General features: G+C 46.9%; 1 pseudogene; it reads left to right on the top strand.

Moving 5' to 3' along the window:
• The window catches only part of LOC138803217 (death domain-associated protein 6-like), a 182,675-nt pseudogene extending 172,498 nt beyond the window's left edge, over positions 1 to 10,177 (top strand).
• Positions 10,178 to 14,882: the final 4,705 nt, after the last annotated feature.

The following is a 14,882-nucleotide window of genomic DNA, read 5'->3' as shown; positions in this document are numbered from 1 at the left end:
CTAAGGTTATCCATCACCCTAAGCCTAATCCTCACACCCACCCTCACCCTCAGCCAAACCCTAAGCCTAAGCCTAATCCTAACCCTAACCCTCACACTCTACCTCACCCTAACCCTAATCCTAACCCTAAACCTAGCCTAAACCCTAAACCTCAACCTTAACCTCACTCTAAACCTAAAGCTAACCGTAACACAAACCTAACCCTAACCCTCACCCTAAAACTCCCCCTCAACCTAAGTCTAACCCTAAACCTCACCGACACCCTATCCCTAATCCTAACCCTAAAACTAACCCTTACTCTAACCCAAAGCTTCACTCTCAGCCTCACCCTCATGGGAAATGTAACCCTAACCATAACATTTACAATAACCCAAAACCTAATCCTAACCATCACCCTCAACCCTCACCATAACCATAATCCTAACCCTAACCCTCGCCCTAACCTTAACCCTGACTCTCACTGAAACCCTAACCCTCATCTTAACACTCAACCTAACCTAACCTTAACACTCACCCTAACCCTTTACCTCACCCTAATCCTAACACTAAGCCTGACCTAAACCTCCACCTAAACCTCCCCCTCCCCCTAACCCTAACAAAAAACCTAACCCTCAACCTAAAACTCAACCTAACCCTAACACCAACCCTAACCCTAAACCTCACATTAATCCTAACCCAAACCATACCCCTCATCCTGACCCTCAAGCTAACTCTAACCCTCACCCTCACCAGAACCATAAACCTAACCCTAACCCTAAACCTCACCTTAAGGCTAATTCTAACCCTAACCCTAACCCTAACCGGCACCCTAACCCTAATCCTCACCTAAACCCTCACCCTCAGCCTAACACTAAGCCTAACTGTAAGCCTAACCCTCACACTCACCCTCACCCTAACCATAAACCTAAACCTAACCCAAGCCCTAACACTTACCCTCAACCTAACACTCACCCTAACCCTAACCCTAACACTAACCCTAACCCTAACCCTCAACCTAAACCTCACCCTAACCCTAACACTAACCCTAAAACTGACCTTCACCCTAACCCTAACTCTAACCCTAACCCTAACCCTAAATCTCACCCTAACCCTAGCATTAAACCTCACCCTCACCCTCACCGTAACCATAACCCTAACCCTAACAATAACACTAACCATAATCCTAAGCCTCACCATAAACATAACCCTCACCCTAACCCTCAACCTCAACCTAACACTTACCCTCACCCTAACATTAACCCTCACACTAAGCCTACCCCTCACCGAAGCCCTAAACCTCACACTAACCCTAACCCTAATCCTCAATCTAATCCTCACCCTCACCCTAACCCTAACCCTTACCCTTACCCTCACCCTCACCCTAACCCTAAACCTTACCCTTATTCTATACCTCACCCTAACCCTAACCCTCTCTTTTAACGAAAACCTCACCCTCAGCCTAACCCTCACCTTTAACCTTACAGACAACCTCAACCTAACCCTCACCATAACCCTAAAGCCGAACCTTAATTCTCACCCTAACTCTAACCCTAAACCTCACCCTAACCCTAACACTCACCCTAACCCTAATACTCACCCTCACCCTCACCCTCAGCCTAACCCAAAGCCTAACCCTAACCCTAACTCTAACCCTCACACTCACCCTCTTCCTAACCCTAATCCGAATCCTAACCCGAACCCTAACACACACCATCACCCTACCCCTCACCCTAACCCTCACCCTACCTGTAACACTAAACCTTACCCTAACCCTCACCCTAACCGTCACCCTAACCCTATCTCTAACACTAAACGTCAAACTCACACTGACCCTAAATTTAACCCTAAACCTAAACCTCAACCTAAACCTACCCCTAAACCTCACCCTCACCCTAGCCCTCACCATAACCATAATCCTAAAACTAACCCTCATCTTAACCCTCATCCTAACCCTAAACCTAACCCTAACCCTCACCATAACCCTAATCCTAACCATAATCCTAACCCTAAACCTCACCCTAACCCTAAACCTAAAACTAACACTAACCCTAACCCTCATCCTAACCCTCAATTGAACCCTAACTGTAACCCTAAACCTCACCCACACCCTCACCGTAACTCTAACCCTAAACCTAAACCTCACCCTAACCCTAACACTCACCCTCACCCTCAACGTAACCCTAACTCTAAACTTAAAAATCACCCTAAACCTAACACTAACCCTCACCCTAACCATAACCCTCACCCTAACCCTAACCCTCACCCTAACACTTACCCTCACCCTAACACTAACACTAACTCTAACACTAACCCTCACAGTAACCCTAACTCTCACCCGAACCCTAAACCTCACCTAAACCCTAACTCTAACCCTCAGCCTCACCCTAGCCCTCACCCTAACCCTAATTCTAACCCTAACCCTCAGCCTAACCCTAACCCTCATCCTCAACCTAAACCTCACACAAACCCCAATCCTGATCCTCAATCTAACCCTCACCCTCAACCTAACCCTCATCCTAATCCTTACCCTAAACCTCAACCTAATCCTAACCCTCACCTTTAGGGGAACACTCACCCTCAGCCTAACCCTCACCTTTATTCTTACCGTCACATTCAGGCTAACACTCACCCTAAACCTAACCCTCATCCTAACACTCACCCTAACCATAACACTATCCATCATCCTAACCCAAACCCTCAAACTCACCCTCACCCTAAGCCTAACCTTAAGCCTAAGCCTAAGCCTATTCCTAACCCTAACCCTCACCCTCACCCTAGCCCTCACCCTAAACCTAATCCTAACGCTAAGCCTCATCCTCACCCTCAACCTAACCCTAACCTTAACCATCACCCAAAACCTATTCCTCACCCCCATACTCACCCTCAGCCTAACCCTAACCATAACCCTCAAACTCAGGCTCATCCTCACCGCAAACTAAACCGAAACCATAACACTAACAATAACCCTAATTTTAACCGAAACCCTAACCTTAATCCTCACCCCCACCCTCACCCTCAGCCTAACCCTAACCCTAAACCTAAACCTAAACCTAACCCTAAACCTCACCTTAATCCTCAGCCTCACCCTAACCCAAACACTAACATTAAAGGTCACCCTAACACTAAGCCTAACCCTAACTCTCAAACTCAACCTCAACCTAACAATAAACCTAACCCTAAACCTCACCCTAAACCTAACACTCACCCTCAATCTCAACCTCACTGCAAACTTTACCCTAACCATAAAAATACCAATAACCCTAACCCTAACCCTAACCTTAACCCCAATCCTCACCCCCACCCCCACCCTCAGCCTAACCATAAGCCTAATCCTAAACCTAACCCTAAGCCTCACCATAACCCTAAACCTAACCCTCACCCTAACACTAACCATAACAATAAACCTCACCTTAAGGCTAACTCTAAACCTAACCCTAACCCTGAACCGCACCCTAACTCTCACACTTACACTCTACCTCAGCCTAACCCTAAACCTAAACCAAACCCTAATTCTAACCCTCATACTCACCCTCAACCTAACCATAATCCTAAACCTAACACTATCCCTAACCCTAACCCTCACCCTAACGTGAACCCTAACCCTAACCCTAACACTAACCCTAAACCTAACCCACACCCTAACCCTCCTCCTAAACCTATCTCTAACCCTAAACCTCAAACTCACCCTGACCCTAACCCTAAACCTAACCCTAAAACACACCCTAACACTAAACCTCAACCTCACTCTAGCCCTCACCCTAACCCCAATCCTAAACCTAACCCTCATTCAAACCCTCACCTTAACCCTAAACCAAACCCTCACCCTAACCTACACCCTCACCCTAACCCTCAGCCTAACCCTAAGCCTAACCCTAAACCTAACCCTAACACTAACCCTCACACTCTCACTCACGCTAACCTTAATCCTAAATCTAATCCTATCCCTAAACATAACGCTCACCCTAACCCTCACCCTAACACTAACATTAACACCAACCCTAACGCTAACCCTCACACTAACCCTAACTCTAACCCTAAACCTCACCCTCACCCTCACCTTAACCCTCACCCTCAACCTCAGCGTAAACCTAAGCCTAACCCTAAACCTAACCCTAACACTAACCCTCAAACTCACACTCACCCTCACAAAAACACTTATCCTAATCCCAGCCCTAACCCTAACCCTCACCCTAACCCTAAACATAACACTAACCCTAACCGTAACCCTCACCCTAACCCTAACTGTAAACCTAAACCTCACCCTCACCTTAACCCTAACCTAAACATAAACCTAAACCTATACCTCACCCTAAACATAACCCTAAACCTCACCTTCACCCTAGCCCTCACCCAAACCCTAAACCTAACCCTCAAACTAAACATAACCCTAACCCTAACCCAAACCCCCACCCTAACACTTCCCCTCACCCTAACACTAACCCTCACACTAACCCCAACTCTCACAGTAAACCTAAACCTCACCCTAACATTAACCCTAACCCTAACCTAAACCTCACCCTCACCCTAGCCCTCACCCTAACCCTAATTCTAACCCTAACCCTCAACCTAAACCTAACCCTCAACCTCACCCTAAACCTCACACTACCCCTAACCCTAATCCTCAATCTAACCCTCACTCTAACCGTATCCCGAACACTTAACCTAATGCTCACCTTAACCCTAACCCTCACCCTTATCTTAACCCTCACCCTGAGCCTAACCATCACCTTTACCCTTACCATCACTCTCACCCTAACCCTCAACCTTAACCTAATGCTCACCCAAGCACTCACCCTAACACTAACCCTAAACCTCACCATCACCCTCAGCTTTACACTAATCCTATCACTACTCCTAACCCTAAACCTCACCCTCACCCTAACAGTCAACTAATTCTTACCCTCACACTAATCCTAACCCTAACCCTAAACCTAACTCTCACAATAAACCTATCCCTTACCCTAACCGTAACCCTACCCCTTACCCTAACCCTCACCTTAACCCTAACTCTAACCCTCAACCTAACCCTCACCCAAAACCTCACTGTCACCCTAAATCTGACCTTAACCCTTATAAAAACCCTAACTCTCACCCTAACCCTCACGCTAACCCTCACCCTAATCATAACCCTAACCCTCAGCCTAACCCTCACCCTAAACCTAAGCATAACCCTAACCCTAAACCTCACCCTAACCCTAACCCTCACCCTCACCCTCAGCCTAAACCTAAGGCTAACTCTAACCCTAACCCTAAACCTCACACTCATTCTATGTTTGTAATGTTTTTTTTTTGTTTTTTTGTTTTTTTTTAAATTGTATTTTATTTTATTTGAGAACATACTGTACAGAGGGGCTACAATTACATGGGCAGGATAATGCATACATTTCTTACCAAGCATTGCAGCCTCCTCCTTTGTTTACCCTTCACTTCCCTTCCCCGCCTCCCCCCTCCCCCCACCCAATTTTACCCCCCTCCCCCCACCCAATTATACCCCCCTCCTCCCCCCACACCGACATTGTAAAGCTGGTTTTGACATGACATTTTGTACTTCTCATTGTTGCAACAGGTCCACCTGAATCCTTAAACGACTTGTTTGTCCCCATCTCCTCCACATGTTATACTGACATCAAATATAGTGAAAGCGGGGGTTACACTGTGGGGGAGGGACATACAAAGCAACGAAGAAATAATCTTATAAATGCGTTAGAAACACATGCATGAAAGAAACGAAAACATTAAAATACATATTTAAGGGTTCATTTTCCTAACATCACATTATCTGACCTTTTCCGCTTGACTCATACCTATACTAGATATTGCAAATAAGGGAAACCATGGGACCTATGCTTCTTTGGGCCTGGCTTACTTCACTTAATATAATTTTTTCCAAACCTTTCCATTTCCTAACAAATGGGGAAATGTCATTCTTTCTGATGGAGGCATAGAATTCCATTGTGTATATATACCACATTTTCTTGATCCATTCATCTACTGAGGGGCATCTGGGTTGGTTCCATATCTTAGCTATGGTAAATAATGCTGCAATAAACATAGTTGTGCTGGTAGCTTTAGTGTGGTCTTGTTTGTAAACATTTGGGTAAATGCCCAAAAGTGGGATTGCTGGATCATAGGGGAGATCTATGTGAAATCTTTTGAGGAACCTCCATACTGCTTTCCAAAGTGGTTGAACAAGTTTACATTCCCACCAACAATGAAGTAAGGTTCCTTTCTGTCCACATCCCCTCCAGCATCTGTTGTTGTTAGAGTTCTTGATTTTTGCTGTTCTAACTGGAGTGAGGTGATATCTCAATGTTGTTTTGATTTGCATTTCTTTTATGGCTAGGGATGTTGAACATTTCTTCATGTGTCTATTGGCCATCCTTCTTTCTTCTTCAGAGAACCTTCTCTTTAAGTCCTCACACTCATTCTAACCCTAAGCCTAATCCTAATCCTAACCCTAACAGTAAACCTAACCGTCAACCTAACCATCACATTAACCTTAACCCTAACAATAACCCTAACCCTAACCCTCACCCTCACCCTCATCCTCACTCTAACCCTAACTTTAACCCTAAGCCTCAGCCTCACCGTAACCCTAACCCTACAACTAACACTAAACCTCACCAAAAGCATAACCCTCACCCTAACCCAACCTCTCACCCTAAAATTTAACCTCACTCAAACACTAACCCTAACCTTAACACTAACCCTCACACTAACCCTAACCCTAACCCTAAACCTTAACCTAACCCTCACCCTCACCCTAACCCTAACACTAAGCCTCACCCTAACCCTCACCCTAACCCTCCCCCTAACCCTATATCTAACCCTAAACCTCACCCTCACACTAACCCTAATCCTAACCCTAACCCTAAACCCCACCCTAAACCTAAACCTAACCCTCACCCGCACCCTCACCCTCTCCATAGCGCTAACCCTAACCCTAACAATAACACTAACCCTAACCCTAACCCTCACATTCACCCTCACCCTCAACCTAACCCTAATCCTAAATGTAACCCTATACCTTACCATAACCCTCACCCTAGCCCTCAGCCTAACCCTAATCCTAACCCTAAACCTCATCCTAACCCTCACTCTAACCCTAACCCTAACCCTCACCCTCATGCTTGGCCTAAGCCTAAGCCTAAGCCTAAGCCTAGCCCTAACCCTAACCCTCACCCTGACCCTAACACTAACCCTAACACTAACTCTAACCCTAATCATCACTCTCACCCTAACCCTAACTCTAAACCTAACCCTAAACCTAAACCTCATCCTCAACCCTAAACCTACACTTCACCCTCACCCTCAACTTAACCATAACCCTAAACCTAACCCTAAAAATAACCCTAACCCTAACCCTCACTCTTACCTTAAGCCTCACCCTAACATTTACCCTCAACCGAACACTCACCCTAACCCTAACACTAACCCTCACACTAAATCTAACAATCACCCTAACTCTAAACCTCACCCTAAACCTAACCCTAGCCCTCACCCTCACCCTAGCCCTCACCCTAACCCTAACACCCATCCTCACCCTAAACCTCACATTAACCCTAACAATAATCCTCAATCTAACCCTCACCCTCACACTACCCCTAACCCTAACTCTCACGCTAACACTAACCCTCACTCTTAAAATAACCCACACCCTCAGCCTAACCCTCACGTTTACCCGTACCGTCACTCCCTCCCTAACCCTCACCCTAACTCTAACCCTCAAACTAACACTCACCCTAACCCTGACTCTACCCCTAAACCTCACCCTCACCCTAACCCTAACTCTAAACCTAACCCTAACACTAAACCTAACCATAATGCTAATGCTAATCCTCACCCTCACCCTCATTGTAACTGTAACCCTAACCCTAACCCTAACCGTAACCATCACTGTAACCCTAACCCTAACACTAACACTAACCCTAAACCTAAACCTAACCCTCAACCTAACCCTAATCCTCAGCCTCACCCTCACCCTAACAAAACCCTAACCCTAACCTTCACCCTAACTGTAAGCCTAAACCTAACGCTAATTCTAACCCTCACATTCACCCTCACCCTAAACCTAATCCTAAACCTAAACCTATCCCTAAGCCTAACCCTCACCCTAAACCTCACCCTAGCCCTCACCCTAACCCTAATCCTAACCCTAACCCTCATCCTAACCCTCCCTATAACCCTCAGCAGAGTTCTGCAACATCCTCTCCCGGGTCCTCTCCCGGGCCAGGAGTCGGCCCGCTAAGTTGTATGTGTATATCAATGAACTCTGCACTGTTCTTAAGGCCCATTCTGCCAAGAAGAAGCTGAACCTGGCCCCTCCTGCTACCACTTCCAGTGAGCCCTTTGAGAATAACCCTCCCACAGACTCCTCAAACCTCACACATGCTGAAGCCTCTGCCTCTGAGGCCCCAAGGACCCGTGGTTCCCGACGGCAGATCCAGCGCTTGGAGCAGTTGCTGGCACTCTATGTGGCAGAGATCAAGCGGCTACAGGAAAAGGAGTTGGATCTGTCAGAATTGGATGATCCAGACTCCACATACCTGCAAGAGGCCAGATTGAAGCGGAAGCTTATCCGCTTCTTTGGCCGCCTGTGTGAGCTGAAAGACTGCTCTTCTATGACTGGCCGTGTCATTGTGCAGCGAATACCCTACCGGGGTACCCGCTATCCAGAGGTTAATAGGCGCATCGAACGGCTCATCAACAAGCCAGGGCTGGATACTTTCCCTGACTATAGAGATGTGCTTCGAGCAGTAGAGAAGGCAGCTGCTCGGCACAGCCTTGGCCTTCCTTGACAGCAGCTTCAGCTCTTGGCTCAGGATGCCTTCCGGGATGTTGGTGTTGGGTTACAAGAGCGCCGCCACCTTGATCTCATCTACAACTTTGGTTGTCACCTCACAGATGACTATAGGCCAGGTATTGACCCAGCACTTTCAGATCCTGCTTTGGCCAGGCGCCTTCGAGAAAACCGAAACTTAGCAATGAACCGACTGGATGAAGTCATCTCCAAATATGCAGTGATGCAAGACAAAAGTGAGGAGGGGGAGAGACAGAAGCGAAGAGCTCGGCTTTCCCAAGGCACTTCCTCCCAATCTCCAGACTCCCCCAAAGCCTCCTTGGATTCTGGTGAGGGCCCTAGTGGAATGGCATCCCAAGAATGCCCTCCTACCTCCAAGGCTGACACTGATGATGAGGAAGATGAAGAAAGTGATGAGGAAGAAGAAGAGGAAGAGGAAGAAGCCACAGATTCCGAAGAAGAGGATGATCTAGAACAGATACAGGAATGTCAGGAAGATGAAGAGGAGGAGGAAGAGGAAGAAGAAGAAGAGGAGGAAGAAGAAGAGGAGGAGGAGGAAAGAGGAGGTAATAGTAGAGACAAAAGCCCAATGTCACCATCACAGACCTCCACTGAAAACGTGGAACCCAGCAAAGAGAACAACAGGTCTTCAGAAGAACTGCAAAATAAAGAACTCGCAGCGTCACCTGCTTCACTGTTGGAAGAACCCCTGAATCCTTCCAGCATAGATGCTGAAAGCAGTGGAGAACAGTATGAAAAGCTTCCCCTAGAGGAAGAGTCCTAAGTCTCAGCTCTTTGAGTTAGAAATTGAAGCTTTACCAGTGGATACCACCCCCTCCCCTGAGGAAAAGGATATTTCCTCTTCTAGAAAGCAATCAGAGGATGTCCTCAGTACTGTTTTGGAGAATGGGGCAGCCATGGTCTCCTCCACATCCTTCAATGGAGGTGTCTCTCCTCATGCTAGGGGAGATTCCAGTCCTCCCTGCAAGAAATCTCGCAAGGAGAAGCCAACAGGAATAGGACCATTAAGAAACAGCTTTGTGGAAGAGCAAAAGGCATTACAGGAGAAGAATGGGAAGAAGACAGTATGTATCCTGCCTAGTCCACCTTCCCCCTTGGCTTCTATGGTTCCAGTTGCTGATTCCTCTACAAGGGTGGACTCTCCTAGCCATGGCCTGGTGACCAGCTCCCTCTGCAGCCCTTTTCCAGCCCAGATGTCCCAAGTTCCCCAATCACAAGCTCTTCAACCCAGTTCTTATAAGATGAGTGTGGCCACACAGTGTGATCCAGAAGAAATCATCGTGCACTCAGACTCTGATTAGTTCCCTCCCACTCTCCCTGCCTTCCAGAATGATTTGGATAGCATTTGGAGGATGGTGGAAAGCAAATAAATTTGAGGAAGGGAAAAAAAAAAAACCTCAACCTAACCCTAACCCTCAAACCCAACCTAACACTCAGCCTAACCCTAAGCCTAACCACAAGCCTTACCTGAAACCTAACCTTAACCCTCACACTCACCCGCACCCTCACCCTCACCATAACTCTAAACCAAACCCTAACCCTAACCCTAAACCTCACCCTAACCCTAACCCTAACACTAACCCTCACCCTCACCCTAACCCTAACACAAACCCTAACCCACCCACTAACCCTCCGCCTAACCCTGTATCTAACCCTAAACTTCCCCCTCCACCTAACCCTATCTTTAACCCTAACCCTAAACCCCACCCGAATCCTAACACTAACCCTCACCCTTATCTTAACCCTCACCCTCAGTCTCAACCTCACCTTAACCCTTACTGTCATCCTCACCCTAACACTTATTGTAACCCTAAAACTCATCCTAACCCTCACCTTAACCGTAAACCTAAACATCACCCTAACCCTAACCCTCACACTAAACCTCACACTCAGTCTAACCCTAAGCCTAAACCTAAGCCTTTCCCTAATCCTCACCCTCACCCTATCCAACACTAACCCTAATCCTAACCATCACCCTAAACCTAATCCTTCACCCCACCCTCACCCTCAGCCTCAGCCTAAACCTAACCGTAACCCTCACACTCACCCTCACCCTAACCCAAATCCAAACCCTAAACCTAAACCTAACCCTAAAACTCAACCTAACCCTCACCCTAACCATAACCCTCACACTAACCCTAATCCTAACCCTCCACATAACCCGCACCCTAAACCTAAATCTAAACCTAAACCTCACCCTCAACATAACCATAATCCTAACCATAACCATAAACGTCACCCCAAACCTAACCCTCAACCTCACCCTCAGCCTCACCCTAACTGTAACTCTAACACTAAAATTAACACTAATCCTAACCCTAAACCTAAACCTAACCCTAACCCTAACCTTAATCCTAACACTCACCCTCACCCTAACACTAATTCTAACCCTAACCTATACCCTAACCCTAACCCTCATGTCACCATTACCCTAACCCTCATCCTAACCCTCCCCCTAACCCTAACCCTAATCCTAATCCTCACCCTAACACTAATCCTAACCCTAATCTTCATCCTAACCCTCACCCTAACTATAACCCTAACAGTCACAATAAACCTAACCCTAATCCTAACCCTCAAACTAACCCTAACTCTCATGCTCACTGTAAGACTAACCGTAACCCTCACCCTAACCCTAAACTTAAGCTGAACCCTAAATCTCACCCTAACCCTAACCCTAAACCTCAACCTAACCCTAACCTTCACACTCACCCTCACCCTCGGCCTAAACCTAAGCCTAACCCTAACCCTCAGACTCACCCTAACACTTACCCTAATCCTAATCCTAACCCTTAGTCTAAGCCTCACCCTCACCCTAACCCTTAATCTAACACTAACCCTAAACCTAACCCTCATCCTCAGCCTCACCCTAACCCTAACTCTAACCCTAAACCTCACACTCATCCTAACCCTAACCCTAACCCTAACCCTAAACCTCACCCTCACTATAACCCTCACCCTAACCCTAATCCTAAAACTAACCCTCATCCTAACCCTCACCATAAGCCTAACACTCATCCTCACCCTCAACCTAAACCTAATCCTAACCGTCAACCTAATCCTAACCCTCACCCTCAACATAACCCTTACCGTAACCCTCACCCTAACCCTAAACTTAACCCAAACCCTAACCCTCAACCTAATCCTAACCCTCACCCTCAACCTCACCCTCAGCCTAAACCTAAGCCTAACCCTAAACCTAACCCTAACACACACACTCACCCTCACCCTAACTCTAATCCTAACCCTAACCCTCCCCCTAACTCTCACCGTAAACCTAACCTTAACACTAACACTAACCCTAAACCTCAACCTAACCCTCACCCGAACCGTAATTCTAACCCTGAACCTCACACTCACCCTAAACCTAACTCTAACCCTAACCCAAACCTAAACCTCACCCTAACACTAACCCTCACCCGCACCTGCACCCTCACTGTAACTTTAAACCTAACCATAACAATAACACTAACCCTAACCAGAACAATCACCCTACCCCTAATCCTCACCCCCACCCTCACCCTCAGCCTAACTATAAGCCTAAGCTTAACCCTCAACCTAACCCTTACACTCACTCTCACCCTAACCCTAACCCTAAACCTAAACTTAAACCTAAACATAACCCTAAAGCTAACCTAACCCTAATCCTCATCCTCACACTCACCCTAGCACAATCCCTAAACTTAACCCTCACCCTAACCCTAAGCCTAATCCTCACCCTAAACCTCACACTAACCCTCACCCTAACCCTAACCCTAACCCTCACCCTAACCCTCACACTAGCCCTAATCCTAACCCTAATCCTAACCCTAACCCTCATCCTAACCCTCACCCTAAACCTAACCCTAGACCTCACCCTCACCCTAGCCCTCACCCTAACCCTAATCCTAACCTTAAAGCTCATCCAAACCCTCCACATAACCCTAACCCTAGCCTACACCCTAAACCTAACCCTCACCATCAATCTCACCCTCAGCCTAACACTAACCTTCGCCCTAACCCTCACATTCACCCTAACAGTAAACCTAATCCTAAACCGAACCCTATCCCTAAATCTCAACCTAAACCACACCCTCACCCTAAACCTAACACTAACCCTAACCCTTAACCATACCCTAACTGTCCCCCTAAACCTAACTCTAACCCTAAACCTCACCCTCACCCTCAACCTCAAAGTAACTCTAACTCTAAAACCATAAACCTCACCATCATCCTCACCCTCACAACAAACTTAACCATAACCATAACACTAACAATAACCCTAATCCTAACCCTAACCCTAACCCTAAGCCTAACTCTCACCCTCCCCCTAACCCTAACCCTATCCCTCACCCTAACCATAAACTTAACCCGAATCCTAACTCTCACCCTAACCCTAACCCTAACCCTCACACTAACCCTAACCCTCAGCCTAACCCTAAGCCTAACCGTAACCCTAACCCTAACCCTCACATTCACCCTCCCCCTACCCTCCCCCTAACCATATATCTAACCCTAAACCTCACCCTCATCCTAACCCTAACCCTAACAATAAACCCCATACTAACCCTAAATTTAAACCTCACCCGCACCCTCACCCTCACCATAACTCTAACCCTAACCCTAACAATAACACTAACCCTAACCCCAACCATCACCCTAACCCTAATGCTCACCCCCACATTCACCCTCACCCTAACCCTAATCCTAAACCTAGCCCTATCCAGAAACCTCAAGCTAAACTTCACCCTCACCCTAACCCTAACACTAACCCTAACCCTAAACCTCACCCTAACTCTCCCCTTAACGATAACTCTAACCATAAACGTCACACTGACCCTCATCCTAACCCTAACCCTAACTCTAAACCTCTCCCTAAACCTCACCCTAACCGTAACCCTCACCCCCATCCTCAACCTCACCGTAACTCTAACCCTAACCCTAACAATAGCACTAATCCTAACCCTAACCATAACCATAACCCTGACCCTCAGCCTCACCCTCACCACTAACTTAACGCTAACCATACCACAAACAATAAACCTAACCCTAACACTAACCATAATACACACACCCAAACTCACCCTCAGCCTAACCCTAAACCTAACCCTAAACCTAACCATAACCCTCACTGTAACTCTAACCCTACCCCAAACACTAACACTAAACCTAACCCTAATCCTCAGCCTCACCCTCACCCTACCCCAAAACCTAACCCTAACCCTCACCCTAAACCTAATCCTAAACCTAACCCTAAACCTAACCCTCACACTCACCCTCTCCCTACCCCTAATCCTAAACCTAACCCTCACCCTAACCCTAACCCTAAACCTAACCCTAACCCTAAACCTAAACAAAACCCTAAACCTAAACCTAACCCTAATCCTCAGCCACACCCTCAACTTAAACCAAACCCTAACCCTAACCCCCACCTAACCCTAAACCTAAACCTAACCATAACCATAATCATAACCCTCATTGTAACTCTAACCCTAACCCTAACCCTAAACCTAAACCTAACCCAACCCTAACCCTAACCCTAACCATAGCCGTCACTGTAACTCTAACCCTAACCCTAAGACTAACAATAAACCTAACCCTAATCCTCAGCCTCACCCTCACCCTACCCCAAAACCTAACCCTAACCCTCACCCTAAACCTAATCCTAAACCTAACCCTAAACTTAACCCTCACACTCACCCTCTCCCTACCCCTAATCCTAAACCTAACCCTCACCCTAACCCTAACCCTAAACCTAACCCTAACCCTAAACGTAACCCAAACCCTAACCCTAAACCTAACCCTAATCCTCAGCCTCACCCTCAACTTAAACCAAACCCTAACCCTAACCCCCACCCTAACCCTAAACCTAAAACTAACCATAACCATAATCATAACCCTCATTGTAACTCTAACCCTAACCCTAACCCTAACCCTAAACCTAACCCTAACCTTAACCTTACCCTAATCATAGCCCTCACTGTAACTCTAACCCTAACCCTAACCCTAACACTAAACCTAACCCTAATCCTCAGCCTCACCCTCACCCTAACCCATACCCTAACCCTAACCCTCACCCTAACCCTAAGCCAAACCCTAACCC

Source organism: Dipodomys merriami, unplaced genomic scaffold (genome assembly GCF_024711535.1).
Source record: "Dipodomys merriami isolate MVZ:Mamm:240054 unplaced genomic scaffold, mDipMer1.0.p SCAF_339, whole genome shotgun sequence".
Classification (NCBI taxonomy): Eukaryota; Metazoa; Chordata; class Mammalia; order Rodentia; family Heteromyidae; genus Dipodomys; species Dipodomys merriami.
The sequence above is the reverse complement of the archived record's forward strand: the minus strand, read 5'-3'. Positions and strand labels throughout refer to the sequence as shown.